Source organism: Bactrocera tryoni, chromosome 1, assembly GCF_016617805.1.
Source record: "Bactrocera tryoni isolate S06 chromosome 1, CSIRO_BtryS06_freeze2, whole genome shotgun sequence".
Taxonomy (NCBI): Eukaryota; Metazoa; Arthropoda; class Insecta; order Diptera; family Tephritidae; genus Bactrocera; species Bactrocera tryoni.
This window is the reverse complement of record NC_052499.1, coordinates 16356741-16377327: the sequence shown is the minus strand read 5'-3', so window position 1 is coordinate 16377327 and position 20587 is coordinate 16356741. Positions and strand designations below refer to the sequence as shown.

The window sequence follows — 20587 nt, the reverse complement described above, 5'->3', positions numbered from 1 at the left end:
ATCGTCAGGCAAGTGTTAGAAGGATAGCAAAAGAGCTCAACATCTCTCGCGAGTCCGTTCGAATGATTTTGGTGGATATTTTAGGTATGAGACGCATTCTTGCTCGATACGTCCCGATAAAGCTGTATTTTTTTTCAAAAACAGTATGATTGTGACCGAATTTAAAGCCAAAAACGCAATAAATACCATCGATCAACCACCGTATTAACCAGATTTGGCTCCGTGTGATTTTCTCTTGTTCCCCAAACTGAAATTGTCGCTCCGTGGAACCCTGAAGACGTTGAAGGCCATCCCAAAAAGTGCTTATGAAAAGTGTTTCAAAGACCGGAGAAATCGTTACCATAGGTGTATTTTATCTGGTGGCGATTACTTTGAAGGCGACAAAATAAATATTGATGAATAATCAAACATCTTGCGTTTTTTTACATTTTCCGGGTATTTTTTTGTCACAATTTATTATAAGAATATACAGTTGAAGTTTTGAAGATAACAAATTAAATATTTTTTACAGTTCCACGCGAACTTCGCGGCGCTAAAAAAGCCTTCGGTGTTCTCCGTGGATAAAAAATATAAAAAATAAATTGCGACAGCAGTTGGACGAACACCATACAATGACAAAAAAATTACAAAATGGCGGTGTTTAAAAAATAGTTGAATTTTAACTAAAATTTTGGTCGGTCAACATCGAGATTATCATTCCCTATGGATGGTAACGATATTTCTTGCCTCATTTTCGATGATGCCGCCATACCACAATCCACACCAAGTGACATTCTTTGAGGATGCAATTGCGTTTCATGAACCACACGAAGACTTGAGTCATCCAAATAGCGACAATTTTGTTTGTTGACCAAGCCATTAAGCCAGAAATTGGCATTATCTGTTATGCGCGAAGCGCTCTTACAGTAGCCAACGGAGAACGTGAATTTTCAAGCGTTCTAACCTAACCTAAACCTTACTGAACGCACTGACAAGATTTAACACAAATCGGTATATAAACATGGCCGCCATGAGCTCTTAAAACCACATTATCACTATGGACGTTGTACATATGTATAGCCTATCCAAAGCCATAAATGCTCTTATTTTTAAAAAATCCTCTTTTGAGAAAAACTAAACTGATGAAACTATGAAACTGATTTAACTGAGCGGTTACATTTTAGAAGGCATAACACAAAAACTATTTGAGATATAGATTTAAAATTTTGGTATGTTATTTTTGTAGGTTTCGAAATCGAAATGCGGAAAGAAACCCCGTTTTATTTTATAATTTCACACTATATACCACATATTAACGCATCTGCTGGGTTATAAAAATTGTGATTTTTCAAGTATCCTAAATGTATGCTTCGATTTTAGTGTGGTATTACAGTGTATGAACGTTCATAACAAATTCTTGTGCTTTTTTGATGCTTGTGTAATAATATTCCATGCATTTCTTTAAATTTTAATATTATAGTTTTTTTTCACTTTTGTACACATGCATAAACACTATTTTACAGATATCGCGTAAACCAAAGATTTATTTTCACTTTCATATTTTCATCACACACAGTCGAAGACACTTGTTGCTCACGTGAACCGCACATAGGCCGGGACAAGTGCAATATTAGCTTGAAATGCATAATAAAACATTGTCACTTTCCCGCCCTGCGTGCAATTCCATGCTGACTCGATGCGTGTGTGCATTTGATGAAACTTACAAACGGCATATTTAATATCTTCTTTGAACACAAAACTAAAATTCTTCTAGAAATACAGCTGCAGCCGCATTAGTATATGCATTTAATGCATATTTCGTTGCATAATTATCATTTGGAGTATAAATAAATTGCATACATTGTTTTCGAACAATTTCGAATGAATAAAAGAAAATCTACTGCTCAACATCTTCTTCATAAAGCAATAAAATCCGATTGCCGCTTAAGTATTGAATTTCCGCCCTTCGCATATGTAGTATCCAGGTATATGTGTGCGTTGAGCATCCTTTGCTGCACAATGAGAAAGTACAACAAAAACAAAACGCCTGCATCCTGCCAGACTGGGTTCGTGCATCCGCCACCGCCGCTTTTAACGGTAAGATAATGTGCCAATGCCAATTGAGTAACTCGCACATACTACATACTTATAGCATATATGCAGACAAATAGCGCGAACAAGTGAATCATTAAAATTTTAGCCATCACACATACAAAAAAGACATTTTTTGTACTTTGGCTCTTATGTCTGGCATAGAAATTTGGCAAGGTAGCAAGTAACACCATGTGGTCTGGAGTCGGCGGTAACGTCTACTCCTCCTCCACGCCCTGCGCAGTTTTACGCTTATTTCGGCTTGTTGCAAACTCGTCATGTATGTAGATATGTAAATATGTATGCATGCACTAGTAGTCGTGCATTTGTTGGTATGCTACTCCCTCCATGGCGTGTCGGTGTCTGTGTCTTCGATCTCATCGATTTTTTGCACATTTTACCTTGACGATTACCTCCTTCAGCGAAGGACTGTGCATCTTCAATGTCTGCACACACAAGTGTTCAACAAATAAACATACTTATATACATATATGTATGTATGTAAAGCGCTCTTCATGATGCTTGCTCTACTCCAGTTGTTGTCTGTTGGCGGCTGTTTATACCTTTTCTTGCTTCTCAAACAAATCATGCGGAAAATGCTTTTATTTTCAGTTGAAATGCTTTTATTGTTCAAGTATTATATGTCAATATGCTCTCTGTTACGTTTTTTCATATTTTTGTTTTGGCGTATTAAATAATGGTACAAGCTGTTGGGTCTACACTTCAGTAGTGCTGGTTGGTTACCTGAGATTGGTCTGAATGTTCAGCATAAAACGCACAAAAATGATTTTTTTTTTACTTAAAATGTGCCACTGGAAACGAAGCGGCATCGATCATGCCGATCTTTGCACACCTACATAAACACATATAGACGTACATGCATATTCTGGTGGTGTATGTGCTTTGCCGGTTCGTGGTGGATCTTACTGCAGGTATAGCTGGTACCTATAACCATTTGGAATAAACACAAACAACATAAATTTGCTCCAAATACAACATTTAGTTGTATTCAAGTTGAGATAATTTGATCCTTGTGAAATGTGGCAGTACAGCTACGTGTAAAATAATAAGACAGCCAGGCAGGCAAATCCTCTAAATGATACTTTTCAGCTCTCTGTCAGGATCAATTAATTTTTTATTGTCTTATTAAATTCTACAACACCTCAAGAATATTTTCAAATTGATTAGAGAAATAGTTTCAGAGATACTTCTGCGTTCGAGGCTAGCTAGGCTAAATGCGCCATCTTTAAACGCGTTTTTCTCGAAACTCTGTTTTTGGAGTCGGTTGGCAGGATTACTCGAGAGCTACTCAACCGATCTTCATGAAATTTTACACAGGTATTTGAGATACAATTCTTAAGCACTTGGACGAAAGACTTTTTTTCGACTACAACTATTTGAAAAATAAATGTCGCGAAATTTTCACTGAAAATTGTTGAAAAAAGCTGTGTTTACCCGAGAAAATCCTTAATAAAATAACAGAACTGCGAACATATTCAGCACTCTAAAAAGATCACGTGATTATTTTTATTGCTTCCGTAAAATTTCTAATAATGTTATATAATAAATTGTACATATATAGCCATACAATTTGGATTTTTTCTGAATATCAATTACATACGATATGCAGAGAAAATTCTATATTAAATTGCCAAAAATGTCATCCGTCTGGCTAGCGAACAAATACAAGAAATACTAAGTCACTAAAAACGATATACAATGAAATTTCCGAACGGGCTGACAGACGGAACACGATTTCGAAAGGCCTGCAGGACGATTATTGGCCTAACGACAGCTCACAACCTACTGGCAACACATGCGCGCCAGATAGGCATAAGTAACGACGACACATGCAGAAAATGCAGAATAGTAGGCATGAGGCAGCCTCTTTTTAGCATTATTTAGAATCCGTCTTAAACACCTAGGAACTTCGTAATTCAAGGGACTAAATGAAGTATCAAAATTAGATATCAAGACGCGCTTAAAGTACGCCTGAATTATAAATATTTTAGCTCAAATTAAACAGAGCCTTCAACTGGCATTACTAAGGGCTAGTAGGTCTGTGTAAGGCGTGTTAGCCGGCCAGTATAACCTTAACTTAACTTAACCAAGACATTTTGAACATTCTGACGGAATATATCTATATTCCTATATATTTTTATACTTTGGAAAGGATATACTAGGTATGTCACGAAGTTGTTAACACCCAGAAGAAACAATATCGGAAACAATAAAATATCAGTGCAACGAACTGAGTCGTTTTTGCTCCGTTTATCCATCTGCTAGGCTTTATACATATACATATGTACCTGTAATAGTCCTTCAATTTTTGAGTTATCGTACTGAAATTTTCTCCCCAACATTTTCACCACAAAAAGCGGCTTATTTTGCGGAACCATCGATATCGGACTACTATAGGATATAGCTGTCATAGCAATTGACCGATCCAAATAAAGTTGCTGTATAAAATAATATCATCATCAAATTTTGCATAGCTTATTTTCCAAAGCGTGGCTACAATATCCGAAAATATTTTTCAGATCGGACCACTGCAACTTATAGCTACGGTATAATTGACGTGGTTGCTTATAGAAATGCATCTGTAAAGGGTATAATTACTTCGGTGCAAACGAAATAAAGAAGCGAAAAAAATTTCAAAGTAAAGGAGTATTAAAATATATACTCTGCCTTATAAGCTTTTTATATTTTATAAGATTTTCGTGGAGAAAACCTATATACATATGTATGTGACCTGGTCTACGAAAAGTTATGACTTTTTGGATTCTATCACACGTGAAAAAGCATCTCATCTTCCATCCGAATCAACTAAAAAGTGAAAATTGATTTTTTGACACCCCCTTTCCGTAGACCAGGTCACATATGTATATGTTTGTATGTACACATCAAAAACTCTATTAAATGTTACTCTTTAATTTAAACAAACTGAATGTAAGCAATTCCAGGGGTTTTACTCTTCTCCAAAACTCATATGCGAAGCAGCCAACAACTCTTCTATTTACATATGTATGTATGAATACTACATAGTATACATACATATATGTATGTATAAATCTTTATGTACATACAAACATATGTATGAATAGATCAACTGACAAGGCATAATCTCACACAGCAACAACAAAGAAGCATAAGGTATATAAATATAAAAATCTACACACATATTTACATACATATGTATAAACAAACCAAATAAACAAAAGACAATTGAAATCAAAACTTTTGAAAAGCTTTGCACTGCGCGGCATTTCTTCATGTAAACAAAATGACGAGAGGCACACAAATTAAAGCGTTTTATAAATAATACAAAGCATTTTGGTTTATAATTTGTCATCCGCTGATTTTGAGGAATAAAAAGGAAGTTGTCAACACTGCAAGTTTCACGACAGCACACCACTACATACATACAAACATACATACATACATATATACATATTCACAAGTACAGCCATTCGATCGAGGGTTAACTGCGATGGGGCGCGAATGCTCCCAACGAAGCAGTTAAGCAATTCTAAGAAATAATGATATCCAATCGCAAATTGATCTGCAATCTAGCATTGAATGTGGGCTGAAGAAATAATCTGATTGTGAGGAGAGCGAAAAATAGAACAAAGAAGTAAAGCACAGAATCTTGTAAGATAAAAGGGCTGACACCGCGTCAAAGTCTAGATAAAATATTTAAACGAAAACTCAGTGGTAGTTTTTTATAATGATACCAGCATAATATTAATAACAGCTTTAGAGAGTAGCAAATCGAACAAGCAACTAACGTAAATACATACATATGTAGTATATACAATAGCCATACCTTAAACAAAGAGTTATAGATTGGCATGACGATACCATATTGATGGCATATCCACTTACCCTATTGTATTGAAATCAAATGGTCCACGGTGTTCTTGCTGTGGTGGTAGATTGGGACAAAAAAGCACCCTGAAATTGTAATCAAATTCTCAGTTTGTTGATAGCAGCCGTAAGTCGCTACACCTCAGTAGTGCGTTGCGATTTTTACAATTGATAAAAATATCGAACAAAGAATTTGTCTCAAATTCTGTATTTCTAATCAAGAGTTTCGTGTGCGGAATCGTTGGGAATGTTGGAAAAGCTTTACGGTGATTCAAACAGCAAACTCTTCAAAGGCGGTCGAGAGATCGTTGAAGACATGCCTCGTTCTGGATGACCTTCGACCTCTTCAACTTCTGAAAACGTTAAAAAGGGAAGGATATGGTGCTTGAAAATTGTCAGGCAAGTGTTAGAGAGATGGCAACAGAGCTCGACATCTATCGCCAGTACGTTCGCATGATAATGGTGGATATTTTGGGTATTAAACGCGTTCATGCTCGACTCGTCCCGATAAAGCTGATTTTTTTTCGCATCTAGCCGCGATTAGTACCGAATTTAAAACCAAAAACGTAACGAATGCCATCGATCAATCACCGTATTCACCAGATTTGGCGTCGTGTGATTTTTCTTGTTCCACAAACTAAAATTGTCGCTCCGTGAAACCCGTTTTCAGGCGATCAAAAAGATGAAACAAAATTCGCTGAAAAAACTGGAGACCATCCCAAAAATGCTTATGACAAGTGTTTCGAGGATTGGAAAAATCGTTTACATAAGTGTATTACATCTGGTCGGGATTACTTTGAAGGAGACTAATTTAAAATAGATGATAAATTAATATTAATGATTAATTAAATATTTTACGTTTTATTTACAATTTTCGGGTACTTTGTTGTCACAATGTCATCATAAAAATCGTTATCAAAGATTTGTAAATGAATTTGGAACTTGAAATTAGGGGACTTCAGGTAAATACATTTGTGGCATGCGTTTTTACTACAAAAGCGCTGGAGTGTGATTTTATCAGTTTTTTTACACCCAAAAACTTTGCAGCTGACGATATGAGGAAGCGTCTAAAGTAAATAATTGGCGTGCGACGTGATTAAGATAAAGAAATGTACATACATACATACAAAGTTTGTTCTTAATTATATAAAAGAGTGGACTATATTCATTTGAAATAAAAATACTTCAAAAAAATTGTTGAAAAAAATACTGCTTTTTACCCGAGGAAACCTACATATAAGTATAAACCCTTAAAACAACTTGTCATAAAGCAACGTAAAATCATAAATTTTTACACTGCAAAAAATCTTCCAGGGGGCACTGCTATGTACTGTCAAAAAAGCTGAATGAGTTTTCATGTCTATTTTCCGGGTTAGAGTCAGTCGAATAGTCACGTCCCGGAGTTACGCCGGTCGAGTGTCTCGAGTCTCTAATTGCTCGCAGTTAAAAAGTGTCTATCCAGTGATTAAGAAAACATTTTCTGTATCCAGTCCAATGGAGGGTGTTATTGAAGGTATGTACATATAACATATTATGTAAATCATTTGCTCTGAATAAAACAAATGACTGTCAAAATCATATGTCAAACAAGAGCATATGTAAATATGTATAACCAAATTTTTTCGTTGGTATTTTTGAAGAGTACATGCCCGCCATTTTGTATGCGCCTTTTCGAATTTCGAAAAAATAATAACATATTTCAAATTAGCAACCAAAAAACTACAACACACGAAGTTTCGGTGCGTTCGGAGGACTTTTGGTTTGAAATTTTTTCAATGGCGAACAATTAAAACAAAAAAAAATTAAATTTGAAAAATTTAAAAAAAAAAAATTATAAAATAAACACCATATTGAATATAATAAAAAAAATTTTGCGCTTATTGTAAAGCAAAAGCATAATCCACAATCACCAGGAATCAGGGAACTCTTGCGGCACACAGCGCAAATAGCGAACAGAAGCACTACAGAAAAACTCGCTTGCCAAAGCACACTCGTGCTCCACTACACCACTTCGGTTTTGATGGCAATGACAGCGTTGTCTGCCGATAATAGTAATAGCATAGTACGATTACAAATATAAAAATAAAATTAAAATCGATGATGCAATTGCTGCGCGAAACAACTAGACAATCGAGAAAACCCGCTCGACGGTGGCACAACGCCACTGTGAGACAACGCACGCCTCAACACCACCACCATAACACATTATGCCATAATCTTACTGGTGTAAATACTCGTAGGAATATAGTGTAGTATGCTAAATGTGCCCCAGTAAAAGCAACAAGCTGTAACATTAGCAGCGCAGCAGCAGTAGCGGCGGGGCAACAACAGCTGAAAAGCAGTAATCAACTATTGATTGTGAACACAACAACAGCCAGCAACAAAAAGGAGCAAAATACACGATGCCACTACAATCTAGTTGCAAGGCACGGTGTACGACGATGGACGATAGTGGTAACAGCTGCAACAGCTGTGCAGCTGAGGCAAAAACTAGTGGCGAGAACCGGCCTTGCTGCAGCAGCAGCAGCAGCAAATTGGCGGCTGCTCGGACAAATGTTGTACACAAGCGAGCCCATACACACATAGGTACCATATATTTATAACGTGACTGGGAGGTGGGCACGCCTGCAGTGGCCGAGTTTGGTGGGCAGATGTGGCGGACCAACTGCTGACTGTGTGGCAAACTGCAAATACTGCAGGCAAAGCGAAGTTTTTGCGAAATTAACGATTGCCTCAAAATGCTAGACATACACACAACTAAAACTGTAACGGTGATTTTCCTACAATTTATATATTCAGCATCCTGTGTGTAGGCCAGGCAGTGAAGTGAGTGAATGTATACGCCGCCGCCGTCGCCGCCCTCCGCACTTTCTAGCTCACATAAACGCGCTATCGGCTCTATATGGACGTATGCCTACTTCTATGTGTGCTCAGCAGGAGGAAACCAGTTTTGCACCTTTTCTCTAGCCGCTCTTTCAATGTTATGTTATTATGGTTCTTTTTTACCGTTCACTGCACCTTTCCGGGCGGTGCGGCAGCGTTGCATTTGGCCTAGAGACAGTTATATGTAACAACAGCATCAGCGACAAGAACAACGGCGGCAAGGCTGCAATTTTAACACCATTCGAGGTGTAGATAGTTCTTTTCATGTGTTCGCAATGAGTGTTGCGAGTTTTTGCGCATGCGTGGCACATTGCCATGCTAGGCTAGGTATACTAGCCATATAGTTGCTCCGTTGGTCGATTGCTTATCTGTGACTGCGCTCCATTTTTCGCTTCCTTCTTCCAAATATACTACACACAAACACATACACCTACAATTAACTACTTAGAGGCTGTCTGATACTGTGTTTGAGAGTTTGCTGCACCTCCTTCGAACAATAAAATGTAACTGTAAAGTTAAATCAAATGAATTTACTTTTCCACTAATTTACCACAAAACTCGCATGGAGCGGTGCAGAAATGCATTCATACATATTTATGTACATATGTATGTATTTACATTTCAGAATGTAGATAAAGCAAGCGAGTGGTTATGGCCAATTGTAATTAGTTTAGGCATACATATGTATATAGATGTATTTGGTATACACTATACATACATATGCATGTACATATGTACATTATTTATTATTATTATTTTTTTCAATTTCATATCTACATATTTTCTATATAAGAGCTAAAATATCTTAAACGTGTCTTATATCCGTGAACCAGCTGCTTCAAGAAATATCAAAGATCGGTCGATTGCGCGATTGTCTCTTTTTTCTCTCTTTGAAAGCAGCTAATGGAGACCATACTCTTTCACCTTGATATATTTATAATAAACTTGAAGGGTTTTTACCAAGGTTTGTACTACCCTTTTGGCATCGAAAAAACTTTTAAAACGTTACGTAAAGTAAGGTCTCGGACTAAATGACTAAAAGGTGGGTGAGGTAAAACTTCTCAGCCGCTGCATTCCAAATCCCACCATATACAGACCATACCTAGACGTCATGGATATTCGGCTTTGCCGCGATTTGGCTGGTTGGAAAGATTTCTTCTTCTTCTTAATTGGCGTAGACACCACTTATGCGATTATAGCCGAGTTAACAACAGCGCGCCAGTCGTTTCTTCTTTTCGCTACGTGGCGCCAATTGGATATTCCAAGCATAGCCAGGTCCTTCTCCACTTGGTCCTTCCAACGGAGTGGAGGTCTTCCTCTTCCTCTGCTTCCCCCGGCGGGTACTGCGCCGAATACTTTCAGAGCTGGAGTTTTTTCGTCCATGTGGACAGATTTCACATATGTATGATTATTTGCATTAAGCGTTGTCTTAAGGTGTTACATGGGTTTACGGGTTTCAAAAAATCGATTTTATTTTTTATCGTATTAAACTCTACAACACCTCTAGAAAATTGTCCTAAATTTTCAAGTTGCTCCGAGTAATAGTTTCGGAGATACAGCCTTGATAACTTGTGCACTCGAGGCTAGCTAGGCTAAGTGTGCAGTCTTTAAACGCGTTTTTCTCTAAACTGTGTTTTTGAAGTCGGTTGGCAAGATTTCACGAGAACCACTCAACCGATCTTCTTAAAATTTTACACAGGTCTTTGAGATACAATTCCTAAACACTTGGATGAAGGATTTTTTTCGATTACAACTATTTGAAAGAAATGTCGCGAAACTTTCACTGAAGTTTTCATTTTTTTTTGTAAAAATGTCCGCCAAAAATCCAATTTTCAGTCGTTTTACCCTTCGTCCAAGTTATAAGTTAAGGTTTTAACTAAAACACGTATTTTTTCAGTTCAGATGACCTTGTAAGGAGTTATCCTGCCAACGCGGGCGGATCTTTTTTCCGAGGGGTCACCGGAACTGGCGTCGCAATGGCCGAGTTTAAAATATTTTTTTCCAAAAATTTCAGAACTTCTTTGTTAATAAAGTATGTTTGTAACAATAAAAAATTCTATTAAAACATTTCATTTTTTATATGAGAAAAAAATTTTGAAAAAGGCTGTTAACCAAGGATGCTCATGTAATCCCTTAATGAACCAATTTTTCATAAACAAACAAAATGCAATACAAAAACGACTTATTTTTATGGGATTCAAGCAGCATTTCTAACATGTTTCTTCAAAGTCTTTTGGCGTCAATTCATATGATACCCAAGTTCCTTGCTGAGTTCGACTGCCAAAGATTCTGCGAACTCTTCTTCTGTTTGGTAACAACCTTCGTCGAATAAAAATCTACAACTTATTTTTGGTTTTTGGAAAGAAGTGGCGAGTTTGTCTCCAAGATTATGAGATGTAAGGGAATTTTGATCCTGTGCATACCTTTTAGTTATTTAAGAAGTGATTATTAGAAATTGAAGCGAACTTTTCGACACTAAATAGTGTTATTTTGAAACCAGTGACTAGATACGCACTGAAATTGAAACAGTTCAATACTAGAGCTTCTGACTGCAGCAGTAAGTAACGTGTTAACTCTTCTTGGACTATTGTAAAAAAAAACCTTGGTTGGCAACACAATCACAGCAAAGCAAAACAAATTTCGTAGTGTTTTTTGGTTCACCTCATTTCTTCTTCGTTTAAAGGTACCAATTAATGGAATAATTTCTCAGGCTTAACTGCGTTGGCCGCCTGCTCCATTTATTTATAAATCGACAAATACGAGTATGCAGAAAAAATAGAATACCTAAAATTTAATTCGCAGAAAAAAGGCAATGAAGCAACAAGCGGGACTACCTGCAACAAAGCAGAGCATAACCAACAGCCATCCATATACATATTTCATTATTGAGTTGAAAAATCTGAAGAGATTGGTTTGTGTGCCAAGATCAAACCATTTACTAAAGGCCATCCGTACACGCATCAAAGCTAGAGTTTTGCAGGCTTTGCCATGATCTAAACATACCGGTGGAAGAATAAAGAAATCTTGATATAAAAATATGCATACTTACAAACATGGATATACGCTTCCATATAAAATATTTATGCACGCTACTCAGTTCCCCCCACAATTTAGGTACGTAAATGTGAACGTAAAATGCTTAACAGCGTCATAAGAAGCCGCCAAGGCAAAGCTTTCAGCAAGCAGACAGCGAAAGACCAATAAATTCAATTCAAAGCTATACTTTACATTGAAAAAAAAAATTAAAAATAAAGTATTACACAGCAACAACGTGGTTTATTGAAGATAAGCTAATTATGTTGGCGCTTAAGTTCAGATGGAGACAAGGCAGATATGCACGTGTGTACATATTTAGATCGGCAGCGGATGTGATATGACAATAATTTTAAAATTTGATTTATTTAACCATAAGCGTAAGACATTTAATGAGTTGCAATTAAAACATTTGCACATTTATAATGTTCGTTCAGCAGTTTGTGTGATTTTTATACTCTGAACAGGATATACCTATGCATTAAGTTGGCCACGAAGTTTGTACACTCAGAAAGAAACGTCGGAGATCGAATGCAGCATAGCGAAGTGAGTAGATTTAGCTTTCTCCGTCTGTCTGTATATAGACGAACTAGTCTCTCGGTTATTAGAAATTTCGCACGCGATGTTTTCCCCGAAGAAGCCGCCGCCGATATCGGCTCATTATAGGATATACATATATACATACATATGTACTATATATGTATACATACATATGTACTATATGTATGTATGTATTTATCAAAACCAAGATAAAAGTCTTCATAAAAGATAATTTTACCTTATATTTAATCCAAAATCGACTTGAAAATTATCCACAACAAAATGGCTATAGAGAACAAGCAAAACCTTGGATGCAATTCGTTGGACGGTTACGTTTTTAGATTTAGCTATACATACTAAGAGTTACATTTCATGCATGGTCACCACAGGCACGCTTGCAGAAGTGCAAACGCTGAACCCAAATTTCGACGGTTTCAAGCATAAATCGGTCGATACTGCTGCAATTTTATTTTCGATATTTATCAATCGTCGCTGGCTTGCTGGCTCAGACCATAGACTGGACGTAACCCCACAGAAAATAGTCTAACGGCATCAAATCGCACGACTGAGGCGTCCAATTGACTGCGCCATTTCGTGAGATAACACGTTCACCAATCTTGGTTTTCAATGAGCCGATTATGACATTCGCTGTGTGGCTCGTGACGCTGTCCTGTTGGAACCTCACATTGTCCAAGTCCATATCATCCAATTCGGGCCAAAAATATTCGATTATCATTGAGCGGTAGCGATTCCCATTCACAGCAACGTGTCGGTCTTGACCATCAAGGAAGAAGTACGCCCATAAACCGCATCAAACCGTAATTTTTTCGGTATGCAATGGTGACTCATGGTGTACGTGTGGATTACTGCCTGACAAATAACACATACTTATTTTGCTTATTGACGAAGCCATTCAGCCAGAAATTAGCCTTACCGCTGAAGATGATTCTTCGATGAAGATCCGCATCATTTTCAAGTTGTTGCTCTGGCCATTTCACGAACATACGACGATTCTGGTTGTCAAGCTGCTTCAATTCTTGCGTCAATTTGATTTTGTAAGAATGTAGACCACGTTTTTTTGGGTCTTCCTCAATTGATACGCCAGCGGCAGCAATATTCTCGATACTGCGTGCACTTCTTTATCTCACTGGCACGGAAATATTTTGTACTGTGCCTATGGATTCAAATTTTTCCACTAGGCGCGCAATTGTTGATCTGACAGGCCGATTATGACGACCATACATTGGATGTAGCGCGCTTAAAGTTGAGGCCGCTGACTCCGAATTTCGGTGGTAAATTTTAATAATTGCGACTCGTTGTTGGATCGTATAGCTTTCCATGATGAAATGGCAATCCTTACTGAAAAGAAATGTCAAAATAGCGGACAAAATATGGCTTCCTATCGGTCTACTTTTGTAGCGTCCCTACTGAAAAAAATTCAACTGTAAAGGGTATTTTAGTTTTTGTGTAAGTTATTACTTGTTTCTTCTGATGTATGCACTATATAACAAAAATAATAAAAGAAAGGCTTTTCGGTTATACACATCTGTGAGGCCCCGATATTATTGTTAAACACGTTATTATTTTACTTAAATCAAGCAGATTTTCTGCGACCGCGCAATAGTTAAATCGAACAAAGAATATTTTTTTAAGAATTCTTTCCACAGAAAAAAGGCGGCTTGCTCTGATTGTAATTATAATCAATTAAGTATTTCAGATAATCAAAAAATAAAAATAAACGCTATAATAAAACGTGGGCATACACGATAATTCCGAGAAAATAACGTAAATATGTGCATACATACATACCCACACATACAACAAATATATAAAAACGCATGTGCAAACGTGAAAGAACTTGCTGCTTGTTTGTGGTTTCGTTGATGCGGCAGTTGAATTGCTGCAGAAACGCATGTTTCACATGCCATCAATAGCTCACAGTCGACAGGCAGTCAGTCAGCCGAGCTCAAGACTACCAGGACCCATCAGACTGACTAATGATAATGGTTCATCAACACTTTCATCATTAACGTGTCATTTTTGATGTTTCGACATAAGGCCAAGTAAGTAGATAAAATTAAGAAACAAACCGTGGTTTTATCACGAAAATGTGAAATAAATATTTGAGATATTGCGTTCTAATACTGCATATGCAATATGGAATGAAAGAGAAGATACCATAAATAGTATTTTATAGAAAGTAGTTTTATTGTGTCAAATGATAATAATGCAAATTTTTTAAGGAGTTACAGATCTAAAAGTTAAGCTAAGACGTTGCATTAGCTATTTTTTGTTATTTTTACATAAAGAACTTTTGATAAAAAACGCGAGAAGCACACTGGTACTTTACACATACTTTATTTTGTGCATGTTTTATTCATTATTTAACCACTGTAAATACTACAACATAATTAGTCGTGAAATTTTGCAATTCACCTTGAGATACATGCGTATAAAATTTATGTATTTAAAGGAGTTAAGGCCCATTCACATGCAACTTTCCTCGCTTTGCGCGACATTTCATACTGAAAGAACGAAACCCAGAAAACAATGGGTATGCGACAATGAAGGTTTTGCTTATTTTGCCCTCAACGTTTTGCTTGGCTTCGCGTCGAAAACTTTTTGTGTGAACGTACTCATACAAACGCGTACATCGAACTGTCAAAACAAATGTCTGACGCAAAGCGTAGTAAAAGTTTTATATCAATTGACCATTATGCAGCGTAGTCTCTTCTGCAAGTGCGTTTTTTCTGTTGGTAATTTTCTTTTATGAATATTTAGATTTTCGATTAAAACTAAAACAATAATTTTGTTATAAAGAAATCCTTTAATTTAAAACAATTAAGTAGATGAGTTTTTTAAGAGGTTACATGGGTTTACAGGTTTCAAGAAATCGATTTTTTTGTTATCTTATTAATTATACACCTTTAGAATATTGTGCTAAATTTTCAAGTTGATCCGAGTAATAGTTTCAGAGATACAACCTTGAGTTCGGCTATATAGTCACTTAAGTCTTTAAACGCGTTTGTCTACATAGAAACTGTGTTTTTGAAGTCGGTGGCAAAATTTTTCGAGAACTATTCAACCGATCTTCATAAAATGTTACGGAGGTTTTTGAAATACAATTCTTAAAAACTTGGACGAGGGATTTTTTATCGCTTACAACTACTTGAAAAATAAATTTCGGAAAATTTTCATTTTTTTTTGTAAAAATATCTGCCAAAAATTCAATTTTCAGTTCGTCCACGTTCTAAGTTAAGGTTTTAACTAAAACATGTTTTTTTCAATTTAGATGATCCTGGATCCTGTCAACGGGGGCTCATCATCTTCTTTCCGTGGGGTCACCGGAAATGGCGTCACAGTTGCCGTGTTTAAAATATTTTTTGCAAAAATTTCAAAAACCGAAATTTTCGGTTTCGACTGAAGATGTAAGGAAAATATTGTTAAACGAGATTCTATATGTAGCTTATTGTTAGAGATACGGAAACCCTAGTGTTGGTTTTCAACTGTTTTTTTATAAATATTAATTTTGATATTTCTTGATGTTAACCAGTAGTTTACTATTTTTATTTAAAAACCAAAAATTCCATGAATACTTTTAGAAAATGCTTTTTTCTAAAAAGAAATCCAGCTTCTTTCCGGTTATGGAGACCCGCCTGTCGTGGTATCTGTTGCCACATAGAGCACATTTTAACACTAGTAATGGTATCATACATACATATGTATATGTAATTCAGTTTTCACATTTTGTTGTATTAAGTAAAACAAGTTACATACAGACATACATACATACATACATGTGTATAATTGACGCAGCCTGTAATATTTTGAATGACTCATATGTAAAATCCGCATACTAACAATAAATACGCAAATATGGCACAGAGCATCCGTTTTTCCTAACCTATACACCCTCTAATCGAACAACCCACCAAATCCAACTACCAGCGCAACAAGTTTTTTTGTGACAAAGTGTACGGACCTACTTTTATTCATTCGCTACGTTTCTTGCTTTGAAGCATTTGCACGTGCGCCAAGAGCAGCAGCAAGCGAATTTTGAGGGTGGTAAGCATTATGTGCCACATACTGTGCGTCATATGCCACCTCTTCCTCCTCTTCCGTTTGGAGTGTACATATTATTACTACTTATTATATTCGATTGAGTTGCTGGTGCTTAAACATTTGTTAGAATTTTTATTTATTACGCAGCGGCGTACATATGTATGTATGTACATATGTACATACAAAAGTGGAACGAGCTTAAGACTGTACAATTGGTACAAACTTGCAACCCATTAATATACAAAGTAATTATAAATAACGCAGTTTTCGAAAATATAAACATAATGCCCATAGGCATTGTGACAGTCACACACAAACATACACACACATGACTTTATGTATGTATGTACATATGTGAAGATGTAGATATGGTTTGTGTGTTCATTATTACAAAGGGCGCGCGTTTTATTTGATTACTTTTGATGCTTTTTTAAAGTCGATTGCGCCATTGGGTGTTTGCTTTCCCTAATTTATTTATTATTGCTGCGCAGTGTAGAGTTTCAAATAAGATTTCGGTTTGATAAATTTTTCAAGTATAACATGCATCTGTACATACTTACATCTGTACTTATGTATGTATATTTAAAGCAATACATTTATGCAAATACATATTTCATTTAACTTTAACAAGCGAAAATTTCTGCATCTGCCGTGTATTTGTCTATTGATCAGCCAGGTTCGACTTCTTGATGCTGTGTGCAAGGTAATCCAACACCAAATATGTTTCTTTCAAACTTATGCAGCCTGCCGCTTTCCATTATGCCTAAGGATTGATCAGAGTTGATGTCTATTTTGAGCTTCCCTTACGTTCAAGCGGTATAGTATATTGTGGGCTGCGCTTTAGTATACCATCCCACGATTTTAGGATCCTATGAATGGATAGATTTTCGACGGCTATAAATATAAATATTCTTAACCTGTAGAATCTCCTCTATCCAACCATACCATCTTTAACACTTTGAGCCCCGCGTGCCCACCCGTGATAATTTTTTTTCTGTACCGGTGGACCGCATGCTGACGAAGGGTTGTGCTTTAGTTGACAAGCTGGTTTGTTTGTTTTTGTTTTATTGATTGTTTACTTAGTTTTATTGATTTTTTGCGATTGAGGTGACTTTGTGATATTTATTTTTGATAAACCAAATGCATTTCTGATGTTTTTTTTTCTTTTTTTTTTTTTGTGATCACCGGTGGTCACATTGTCCCATAATGAAAATCCACCAGTGTCCACCGGTGGTCACATTGTCCCAAATCGTCAAAACATAAATGTTCACCGGTGGTACACGCGGGGCTCAAAGTGTTAATCCTGAAATCGGGGAATGGTATACTAAATTTTCCTCAAATTATAAATGCAGAGGTAGAGACAGTAACTTTCAAACATAGTATAAGATATCACCCTCCCTCTGACAATGTTTTTCGTATCCAGCCACGTTGAACTAACACCCCTCTTGCGGAAGGCAAGTGGATTATACAAGTAGTTGACGTTATGCTTACGTTAGATATTGAAACAGGATTGTGATTTACGGAAAGCTACAGAAATCGATCTATTTGAAAGCGCAGATAACAAGCCCAAGTTTTAGAGCGGGTTGACTTATAGGAAGCAAAAGAAAATAGGAGAAATCGCGTATGCGATAAATGTTATATGGATCTTTCTGAACAACTTTGCCTAAGAGACTATCGAGTCGAAAACCGGTTCTAAAAACAGCGGCTTAAATTTTTAGGGATTATAAAAATTCGTTCGTCAATTTTTGAAATTAGCGAATGTAATTTAATGCGTGATGTATTTTGATAATCTATTGATCATTCGTCGGAATCGGCTAGATCAGACAGCAGTTTCCTGATTTTGACAGTTCTACTTACTATAAATAAGAGTTGTACTATTCGATAATACAAATTGTCTCCGGTAGCTACACGATACTCTCTCGTAAAGTACGAATGGCAGCTAAACTCGCGCTTTTATACATACTATACATAATAGGAAGGGGATGAAGTTTATATTTGTTCGTTTCTTAAACACTATTACTCCACTTTTACAACAGAACAAATCAAACTTTTGGCAGTAAATTAACTCAATAAATGTTGTACTAAAATTGCAATCATAAAAACCGTTAGTTTTATTATTTAAAGCTGAAATTACTGGGCACAATCGTCTATAATGGGAGTGGAACAAACAGCAAGCACAGCAGTGTTAGAATCTGCAGCATCAGCAGTAACTTTAGGTTTGCAGCAAAAATATTGCAAAGCTTTTCAATGTATTGCAAAAAACCTGAATTCGCAATATGTCATAGTTAGCATCTGCATCAATGCACTAGTAGAAGAAGCAGACCTGTTTCATGAATGAGGAAGTTATAGACACAGAAGTATGTGGATATGTGTGTAACAATGTGGAATAGTAAAAAGTAGAAGAACGGATAATCATCAGCGTTTGATCATGGCCATGACCATGATGGCCTCCCGGCATTGATGTACGTACATACATATGTATGTATGTACGTATGTTTGTATAACGCCATGATGAAAGCAAATCAGTATGAAGAAGTTGCTAATAACATATGGAAAATGACGAAATTGTATGTGCCAGGACTTTGACAAACATGTCAAAGCTTAGTTTTCAATCAACTATTATTAATTACATTTTTATGACTAGCTTAACAAATGTAGGCTTAATTTATAATAGTTTATTTTCATTTCGATAATTACAATTTGTAAACACGATTCCGATTACTTTGGCGGTGGGGGGCTGAAATCGAATTTCGGTATAAATGGGGTATATGCTGATAGGGGAGCTTCTCCAGAGGAGGAATATGTAAAAATATTGTTGCTAACACTTATATTTTTCAAAATATTCGCGTTAGTTAACCAGAACTTAATTGATACATGCTAACCAGACATTGAAAAAGCGATAATCGCTTTCGAGTTACTAACCAACCCTTTTCTCGCAATATTATTTTACCAGTTATATTAACGTTTTATCTTCATAATTAATTCTTTAGCTGGTCAGTGAACACTAGTAGTGCACGATTCCGATTTATACCGAAATTCGGTTTCAGTCCCCCACCGTCAAAGTAATCGGAATCGTGACCCTTTCGGGAAAGTTAACCAGAACTTAACTGACAGATAGATTAACCAGACATTGAGAAAACTCAAATTCTCAATTTCGTTCCTTATAGTTGCCCTAGCATTTTGTCGAATATTTACGAAAAATTTCAAAAAAAATATTAAAATTTCCGGGTTTCACTAGTAATGTCAGATACTCACCTTGTATTTAGTATCAAAATTGTATATTTCGAATTGTCTTGTCTTTGTTTAGCAAAGAATTGCCAACGTTCAACGAAATGTTAAGCCATATTTTATAAAATCACTGGATAAGATTTTTCTTTACTGATTTGTGTAGCTATTAATACAATGTTATTACATTTTATGCTTCATGCCAATTTCACAATTTTTTAAACGAGACAACACTATTACTATTAAACAACAAAACACTTTTTTTAGAATGACAAAAAAATATAACGGTCTATTAAAATGTTTTTTTTTTTTCATCAAAAATTCACATATAACATTAACATTACTTTTTGCACGGATGCCGATAAGGAAAATACTGAAACACGCTACTGTACTAATCGCACGTTAGTGAAACTGTAAATAAAAAAAAAATCGTTACATCGTCAAATACTTTTACACAGTATGCTGCTTTATGATTTGACTTGTCCAGTCTAGCCTACTACCGGCTTCGCTAGAGTCTGATGGCAATAATTTTGCAAAGCGGATGAGATGATATACTTAGAAACAACCGTTCATTTCGATGGCGCGCGCACAAGTGATTCCTTCAGTGCTACAGATTCGCACAACGGCTATCTGTCTCCTGCTGATTCTACAAAAATGCTCCATCTAGCAGCTAGCTGCGACGTCAAACAACAACAAACACACACGACAACTTCAACTCCTCAAAATTTTGAAACCAGAATGCCAACGAACAAATAGAAAAAAAAGGAAAAACGTACAACGACAAACGATAAGGAAAAAAGAGTAGCAGTCGTATAGGCATGACAACAGCAACAACAACAAAGAAAAGGCAGGCAAACAATGACGACGTAAATAACTGCACTCGATGGAGACTAGGGCAGAGAACAGT

General features: G+C 36.3%; 1 protein-coding gene across 2 annotated transcripts in view; it reads right to left on the bottom strand.

The window, feature by feature from the left end:
• The window catches only part of LOC120781706 (putative uncharacterized protein DDB_G0272516), a 30610-nt gene extending 10495 nt beyond the window's left edge, over positions 1 to 20115 (bottom strand). Inside the window, exons 1-2 of one of the 2 annotated variants that reach the window (XM_040113951.1) lie at positions 20025 to 20115; positions 19711 to 19846 (exon numbers count right to left, since the gene is read on the bottom strand). The gene's annotated coding sequence lies outside the window, so the exon portion shown is untranslated. Of the gene's footprint in view, positions 1 to 19710; positions 19900 to 20024 lie in introns of those variants that run through there. The other variant, XM_040113946.1, reaches the window with a different exon arrangement.
• Positions 20116 to 20587: the final 472 nt, after the last annotated feature.